Source organism: Triticum urartu, chromosome 2A (assembly GCF_056163025.1).
Source record: "Triticum urartu cultivar PI428250 chromosome 2A, HENAU_Tu73, whole genome shotgun sequence".
Taxonomy (NCBI): Eukaryota; Viridiplantae; Streptophyta; class Magnoliopsida; order Poales; family Poaceae; genus Triticum; species Triticum urartu.
In genome coordinates, this window is record NC_141874.1 from 283,439,321 (window position 1) to 283,448,684 (window position 9,364).

Sequence of the window (9,364 nt, forward strand, 5' to 3'; positions counted from 1 at the left end):
CCGAAGTCCATCATTTCGGGATTATTCATTCTCAGCTTTCAGCTCTCGTTTCCTAAATCTCACCGGTGCATCATTCAATATTCTTTAATCAGCTCGTAATCTCTTCGTTCTCGTGGATCTAAATCCTCACAAGCATCTTCGTTTAATTGCTAATTCTTCTCGGTGTTTCTTCATGGTTTTAATCATTCTTTTTCAATTCTTACGGTGGTTCGTTCAAGAGTTTTCTTCCTTCGTGTATCATATCTATACATTCGTGCTTTTCAAATTCTACCGGTGGTTCGTTGAAGACCTTCTCAAGCTTGCGCTATATCTCTCTTAATCTTTCTACGAGGATAAGTAGTATGCCAAATCCGCTGCTTGTCAGCAATTAAATTGTGGACGAATACGCATAACATAATTCTTATTCTTGTTCCATCCAAGTGTTAATTCCTTTTTCCCGGAGTGGTTCGTCGTATCACATTCTCAGTTCGAGATGCTTATCTTTTCTTTTCCGGAGTTCCATGTTTTCCGCATTATATCATCACAAAGATCCATCTAAATCATGGCAAGGATTCACCTTGTGTTTTCAATTTCTCTTTCTTTTTATTCTTTTGTTACCGGAGTTTCTTCATGGAGGCTATACATGATGGTTCATCAAAGAAATAATTCATTCTCCAAGTGTTCATTGAGTTTCTTTTCAAAGGAGCTCAAGCTTTATTCATCTTGCTATCCGGAGTGCAATTCTTTCTTCCATATTATTGGAGGTGGTATTATGTCATTCTGGATAATTTGAGTTCATGTTTCATGATTCACATGTTGTTAAGTATGAGGTATTTTAAATCCATCAAACTGTTCGTTGGAGTTATCTTGGGTTATATTTTCACCTGAAGCTTCCCCTAAGGATTGTTGCTATCTATGGTGCTTATAAAGGACCCAAGTTCTTCTTTATCCTCCCAGTGAAATACTTTCTCATCTCCTTGTTCATACCAATCCAATTCTTCTTCCCGTGAGTGGCAGGTTGTCACCTCATAATTTTGAGATGTATTCCATAAGACCACATCAAGATTTTTTTTTCGTTGTTGGTTTTCCAACAACTCCGTTCTAGCATTTGTTGTAAGCGTGCTCCCTCGAGATCTTGTTTCTCGTAGTTCATTCCATTCCATTCTCACTTTTGTTCCGGAGGAATTGTGATATTGTTTTCTTCAACCATCATCCTGTTGTCAAAGTTCAGGTTCTTTTCGTGCTTATCCATTTAACCAGAGGTGCTTTCAACTTCATTTATCTCCGTTGTATTCTTTTCTCGGAATTGCTTAACCTCTTCAAGGTTTGTGGTTTCACTCGTTTGCCAAAGAAGCAACTTAGTTTTACCTCTCCTCTTTCTCTTCCGTTGTTCCTCCGGTGCCATTCTAGATCTCGGGACGAGATCCTCTCGTAGTGGTGGAGTGTTGTAACGCCCCTAGACCGATGTGCCAGGTGTCCTCCAGTTATTCGCTGTTGTTGCGTTGTCATTGCTTGCGTGTCATGCATTGCATATCATGTCATCATGTGCATTTCATTTGCATACATGTTCGTCTCATGCATCCGAGCATTTTCCCCATTGTCCATTTTGCAATCTTGCGCTCCTATGTCACCCGGTGTCCCTTTCTACCTCTTTTCGTGTGTGGGTATTAAACATTTTCGGATTGGACCGAGACTTGTCATGTGGCCTTGGGTTACTACTAATAGACCGCCTGTCAAGTTTCGTGCCATTTGGACTTCGTTTGATACACCAACGGTTAACCGAGGGACCGAAAAGGCCTTGTGTGTGTTGCAGCCCAACACCCTTCCAAACTGGCCCAAAACCCACCTAAACCTCCTCCATCATCTCGGTCGTTCGATCACGATCGCGTGGCCGCAAACCGCATCTCATTTGGACTCCCCTAGCTCCCTCTACCTCTATAAATAGATCCCTCCATTTCAATCCCGGGTCTATTTCGCCCCTAACCCTAGATCCCTTCGTCGTCGCGCCACCGAACATACATCTCCATGCCGGACATGTCCGCCGGCCACGTCCCTCCGTCCAACGACGTCGCGCCACATCGCTCACCCTGCCGCCGCAACCAACCGCCGCCCTCCACGTCACCTCGCCGCGCCTCCTCTCTCTCCCCCGCGCCGCCGCGGCCCTGCGGGCCCATGGCCGACCCGCCCGGCCCGACCGCGTGCCCCGCGCTTGGCCCGTTCCCTCGCCGCCGCCCGAAGTGCCTCGCGCCGCCGCCCGAGCGTCCGCACGCCCCGCCGCCGTCCTTCATCGCCGCGCCGCCCGCCGCCCTCGGCCGCCGCGCCACCGCGCCTCCCCGCCGACCTCGCCGATGCGTCCTGCTCCGCCCGACCGTGCCGCGCTGGAGCCGTCTTGCCGCAGCTCCGGCCAACTCCTTTGCCCCCGCCGGATCCGGCCAGTCCATCGACTCCGGCCACCGCTCCAGCAAACTCCGGCGAGGATCCGTTCGTCCTCGAACCGCGCGCCGCCCCGATCTGGATCCAGATCCACTCCCGGTTGACTTTTTGCACCGTCTCAGTTATTTTTTTTGCAATATTCATCATGCCATAACTCTGCATCCGTAGCTCCGTTTCATGCGTGTAGCGTATCAAATGTTCGTCTCGATGAGTACATCATTTCATCTCATTGCATCATTTTCATTTGAGCTCATCTTGATGCCCGAAATGCTGTTGGAAGAGGGCTATGTGAGTAATTTGTCAGATCTTTTTCAGCAAATGGCATTTTGTCATTTTTGCCACGATTATTGTGTGCATGATATGCTCCTGATCTCTACATGAGTTTTGTTATATGTTTTGCCATCTTTACATAGGTGATATCCATATATTTTTGTGATCTTTGTGGTGACTAGCACAAGCTTGCAAAGTAGGGTATTCGTTAATGCTGATTTCAGGGACTTGGGATTTCTCTAAGTCCTTGATCTATTCTTATCAATATGCCATATGTTCATGTTGTTTCCTAGTGATCCGTGCCTCTTTTGAGGATGATCAGTAAGGATGATTTGTTAATATTATGGTGCTCTATCCATACATGTCTTTGTTTGCATTTATGGAGCACCCTATCTTGCATCAATCAAGCTCTACTTTTGCTATAAAATGTTCCTGGCAGATTGTTAACTTGTTTAGCGATTTTGCCGAGGTTGTTGCTATTGATCCGTGCATGCTATGTTGTTGTTCTTGCCATGTCTAGCTTCTATGTCATGTCTTCTTGATGGGTGTATGCTTAGTTTGTCATGCCATGCTCTGTAGTGAGTGTATCGAGCTCGTAAACATGCCTACTTGTTAATCTGATTTGCATGCTCCAGTTTTTCACTAAGTCTGAGATCTGTTTTTGTTTTTGCCATGTTCACATGCTTGCAATTGTATTTTCTGATCCCTTTTGGCTCAAGGTCACTAAGGTACTTTTGTTAAGTGCTTTGAGTAGCTTCATTACATGCCTTGTGTTGCCATGTTAAGTTCATGTAGCTTATAGTTTTTCATGCTCCAAAGTATGCTTCCTGATGATAAATTCCAGGCTTGTGTTAATTTCACTAAGTCTGAAATCTGTTTACCGTTTGCATTTTTGCCATGCTTGTTTGAACCTGTTAATGGATGAATTAGCCGTAGCTCAGTGTTCATATTTTGTCAAGCATCTTGAGTGGATCCCTGCCATGTATTTTGTTGCCATGTTTGAGTGTTGTAGCATATTTATCTTGATGCATTTAGATGGCTACTTGCTGTTTATCACAGACCGGTGCCATATTTGTTTTGCTTGCCATTTCTAAACCGTGCCTCCGATTCCGGTGTTCTTTATATTGAATTCAACTGAAATCACCTCACCTTTCCAGTGGCACACTTGGATTTCCAAGTTGAGGCCAGGTTCATTCATTCCCTTGCAAATCATGCATATGCATCGCATACTGCATCTCGCATATCATACCATGTTCATGTGTAGATTGTTTACTATGTTGTGTGCTTCTTTCCAGTGTTTGCTTCATCGGGTTGGTTCCGGTAACGTCGCGTTTGTGAGGACCCGTTCGACTACGTCAGTTTGTCTTCTTCATGGACTCGTTCTTCTTCCTTGCGGGATTTCAGGCAAGATGACCATACCCTCGAAATCACTTATATCTTAGCTTGCTACTTGCTCGCTCTTTTGCTATGCCTATGCTGCGATACCTACCACTTGCTTATCATGCCTCTCATATTGTTGAACCAAGCCTCTAATCCACCTTGTCCTAGCAAACCGTTGTTTGGCTATGTTACCACTTTGCTCAGCCCCTTTTATAGCGTTGCTAGTTGCAGGTGAAGATTGGAGTTTGTTCCTTATTGGAATATGGATATTTGTTGGGATGTCACAATATCTCTTATTTAATCAATGCATCTATATACTTGGTAAAGGGTGGAAGGCTCGGCCTTATGCCTGGTGTTTTGTTCCACTCTTGCCACCCTAGTTTCCGTCATATCGGTGTTATGTTCCCGAATTTTGCGTTCCTTACGCGGTTGGGCTATAATGGGAACCCCTTGACAAATCACCTTGAATAAAACTCTTCCAGCAATGCCCAACATTGATTTTACCATTTGCCACCTAGCCTTTTCTTTCCCTTGGGTTCTGCAGAGTCAAGGGTCATCATTATTTTAAACCCCCCCGGGCCAGTGCTCCTTTGAGTGTTGGTCCAAACTAGAGTCCTGTGCAGCGCCCCCTCGGGGAAACTCGAGGTTTGGTTTTAGTTGTATGGAGAGCTCATCTGAGTGTGCCCTGAGAACGAGATATGTGCAGCTCCTATCAGGATTTGTCAGCACATTCGGGCGGTGTTGCTGGATTTGTTTTAACTTGTCGAAGTTGTCTTGTAGAACCGGGATACCGAGTCTGATTGGAATGTCTCGGGAGAAGGTTTATCCTTCGTTGACCGTGAGAGCTTGTCATGGGCTAAGTTGGGACTCCCCTGCAGGGATTAAACTTTCGAAAGCCGTGCCCGCGGTTATGGGCAGATGGGAATTTGTTAATGTCCGGTTGTAGAAAACCTGAAGTTGATCTTAATTAAAATACATCAACCGCGTGTGTAACCGTGATGGTCTCTTCTCGGTGGAGTCCGGGAAGTGAACACGGTGTTGGAGTTATGCTTGACGTAGGTTGTTCTAGGATCACTTCTTGATCATAGTTGTTCGACCATGCTTTTGCCTTCTCTTCTTGCTCTCTTTTGCGAATAGGTTAGCCACCATATATGCTAGTCGCTTGCTGCAGCTCCACATCATACCTTTACCTTACCCATGAGCTTAAATAGTCTTGATCGCGAGGGTGCGAGATTGCTGAGTCCCCGTGACTCACAGATACTTCCAAAACCAGTTTGCAGGTGCCGAGGTTACCGTGCAGATGACGCAACCAAGCTCAAGGAGAAGCTCGATGAAGATCTTGTCCTTTGTGTTGTTTCGTTCTAGTTGATCAGTAGTGGAGCCTAGTTGGGGTCGATCGGGGACCATGTCGCTTTTGGGGTAGTCTTCTTTTATTTTGGGTTCCGTAGTCGGACCTTGATTGTATCTGGTTGATGTAATGCTTTATTCATGTAATTATGTGTAGTGGCGATTGTAAGCCAGCTATGTTTCTCTTTCCCTTATGTATTACATGGGTTGTGTGAAGATTACCTTACTTGCAACATTGCTTTCAATGCGGTTATGACTCTAAGTCGTGCTTCGACACGTAGGAGATATAGCCGCATCGAGGGCGTTACACATGCTTACTGCTAAGACCCAACAGAAACGTGGAACCTGCTTTTTTTTGAAGATCCAAGTTACGATATACTGCAACAGTACTCCACATTTTTGACTGCCTTCTTCTGAGTATGCAATAGAAACCGACAGAAACAACATTTATACTCTTTAAACACTTTTGGCTGCAATCCACCTGCCTTTTCGGCGGGACAACCGAGTTCCTCAACTGATTAAAACGGTGCCAAACCGTTTGACTTCGCGAGACCAAAATGGCAGGATTAATATGCCCGGACCAGCAGGACTCAGTTCTGAACTTTTAGTAAAAGTAGCACCCATCAGGCAATGACACAAGATTGCCCGAAGTAGCTCCCTGGCGATCCCTGCCAGTCCAAAAAGGCGCCTGCATCTTTTGCTCTGACAGGGCCTGAAAAGTCAGACACTAGGCTGCCGTTCCGGGGCTATAGGTCTATAAAGGTTCAGCTAGGCATTCCTCTTACGACGTGGCGAAATTCAACAATTCATAAAACCCGAACCTTATCCATCCAAAAGTGTGAATCCCAAAGCGCATCAACGGTTCCGATAGCAACCACACTAGCTAGTGTTGATAGCAAATCCATGCTCTATATATATAGTGTTACTATTCATCACCCAAGGTGCAGAATAAGTTATTCTTCATCCGAGGTAATCTTACGATCATTTCATAATTAAATTACGTTTATAATTTAAATAATAACATTTCTATTGATTCACTACGTAAAATTTGATATAAAAAAATAAAAAATATAGGTCATAAGACAAGAAAAATTGCAATTTATGTGTATTTTAGACTATGTTTTTACGTTTCTAATTTTACATAACATAAAATATTTTTTATGGCGATTATATATTTTATTACGGTCTCTTTTTATGTCGGAAATAAGACAAAACTTATGGAATGTAAAATTACGGTGCATTAATGGTATAATAGAGGGGTTGAAGAATAACTATTCCTCACAACCAGGGTGACGAATAGAGGGGGGTGAAGAATAACTATATATATATATATATATATATATATAATACCCTTATTCTACACCCAAAAATCTTAAACCTCTTTTGGTACATAGGATAGGATTATCGTAGGAATAGGAATTTTGTAGGAAATAAGATGTCATGTATTTCAAATCCTATGAGTAGGAATAGGAAAGGAGATGTCATGCCCCGCGGTCCACTTCCTTACTGCCCCCGTGAAGCCACCCCTCACCTTCCTCGCCCGACCTCCCACGCCCCGCCCAACTCCGGCCATGGCCACGCCCCCCCGCCCCCCAGCAACGGCCGACCTCGGCGGCCCCAGCGCCACAACGCCTCCCCGCCCCGCGACACCGTCCTCCACGGCACGGCCCCCCGCGCCGCCTGCGATGTCCGGCCTACGGGATCCGACCGGTTCTTGCCCTGCCATGCTGCCAGGCGACGGGATTCGAGGACCGACCTCCGCCTCCGACTCCCTCCCCCGTCCCCATCTCAGATCCGCTGACGCGCCATGGATCCGTCGACGGCGACCCCGACGACTGCTGCTTCCACCTCTCGGCCAAATCCGACGCGCCCAGGCTCCCTTCCCTCTCACTACTTCGGCTCGTTCAGTTCGGCCGACGAGTCCGTGCGGTTTGTGGATGACGGGCGGATGCCCTGACTCTGTGTTGCCTCGATCGAGGGGATGCCCTGGCCAACTCCTTTCCTCCCCTCTCCTCCGCTCCTCTTCCTGCGATTCTCCACTGACGACAAGCAGTCCAGACTGCTCCCTAATGCAGGTTGGCTAGGAGTTCCTCTCCCGGAGCTTTTGTCGCTTCGTTGGAGCAGTCCACACAGCAGGCACACGCGGCCATTGTCGACTCCCCGTGCAGTACACTTTTGTGTTGTGAGGCGGGCATCGTCGGGATTCGTCAGTAGGCTCCAAATCTTGTGTTCATTTCATTTTCTGTATTGGTGCAGTACATTGCAACCTCCAGCCCCGGCTAGCTACTGTTCGCGCAGGCGTGCCCAGCCGCCGCAGCTAGTGCCAGTCTGCTCGGCCGGTCAGCCCGTCGCCTTTTTTAGAGAGAGTTAATCCATCCGACCATCCCCCTGCCCCCATTGTTGCTCTGATTTAGACAAATTTACATGGAGGTTGACTAGATATTTTGGACGAATTCTGAATTTTTCCCCTGTGCATGATAGCTCACTGACGCCGGCGTGCATGATAGCCCCGTCTCTCTTTCACATCTGCTCCTCTCGTGTTGTTCTTCACTGATGCAGTACATGTCGCTCCCCGATGCAGGTCATCTCGATCGTCGATGCAGTCCATTGGCGCACAAAATTGTTTGTGTGGGCAAAAGCAATTTTGTAATGTGCAGGGCTATTTACGATGTGTGATATTCTTACTGAAGCACTGATGCAGATAGGAACATGAAGCGGCGCTGCAGCTCGGGGCTACTGCTGCTGCTCGGAGGCCCGACAATTTTCGCTGCTGCCCGATGGCTCCACCGACCGGCAGCGTCGACACCCCAGTGGCTCCCGCTATTGCTCGGCGGTCCGACGTCTCTCGGTGCTACTCGATGGCTCCCTCTGCACCCGTGCGTCTAATGCTGCTTCTTGGTGTACGGCGGCTTTCTCTGCTGCTCGGTGGCATGGCAGCCACCCGACGACTAGGTGCCCTATATTTCCTTTCCCCCTCAATTCCTCTACACGGCAGCATGCAGCTTACAGCAGGGGAGGCATTTAGTGTTTGAGGAGTGCATTTTGAGCATTTTCATCTTATCCCTTACTCTGAACTTGTGCATAGAATTTTGAGAGATCCCATTGGCCATTGTCGCAAGCATAAGTCCTGCATCTATTACTATGTTTCTGTCTTAAAACTGGAATACATGGACAATTAGTTAAATGATTTTATGAGCAAAAGATTCAAGAAGTGTGTGCGGCATTCAGGTTATATCATATGACTTTTTTCATTGTAAATTCAGGTTATATCCGTCGATGGGCAAAATTGTTTGTGCGGGCAAAAGCAGTCCGCCACCGGTGTACAATGCAGTTCCCTTTGATTTCTTTTTTCATTTCGATTTGAGTGGGTTTTATGTAAATTTGCAGGGCTATTTTTTGTAAGTTTTATAAAATGAAGTTCGATAACAAACTTGGTGGTTCACTCCAGAGTTCTCCTTTGCTGCACTCGACAAAAGAAGTTAGCTAGCCTCGTCCATGTAGTCCGGATGCGTTTGTAAACAAACAGAAAAAGTAGAAAAATAATATTGCAGTTCTCTCAACTTGACTAGAAGAAAAAGAATGATGTAGTTCTCTTAATACGAAAACAGTCTAGGCTGATGCACTTTTCACAAAATTTGTTCGCTTAGTAGAAAGAGAAAAAAGAAAAACACAAAGAAGCTTGCTTCTTTTTAGATGTAGTCAACTAGTTTCTCTCCAGCTGTTCACTCTCGAGAATGAAACTGTTCACTTGCGCCCAATGTGAAGTGCGGAAAATGTTAGAGAAACAACAAAAAGAGTATTGCGGTTCACTTTTGGTAGTGTTGCGGGTCACTTGCGGTTGATCTGAAGTGCAGGAATGTGTTAAAGGAAACAACAATTTTTTTAATGTGGTTTACTTGTGATAGTGTTGTAGTTCATTTATCCTTGTCTCTGCGGTCCACTATCGTTCATAGAA

General features: G+C 46.1%; 1 long non-coding RNA gene across 1 annotated transcript; it reads left to right on the plus strand.

Annotated features, from left to right (window-relative positions):
- Positions 1-6,913: 6,913 nt before the first annotated feature.
- LOC147984839 (uncharacterized) lies at positions 6,914-8,839 on the plus strand. Its single transcript, XR_015616263.1, has 2 exons — positions 6,914-8,361; positions 8,673-8,839. It is a non-coding gene; the product is annotated as an uncharacterized LOC147984839 (long non-coding RNA).
- Positions 8,840-9,364: the final 525 nt, after the last annotated feature.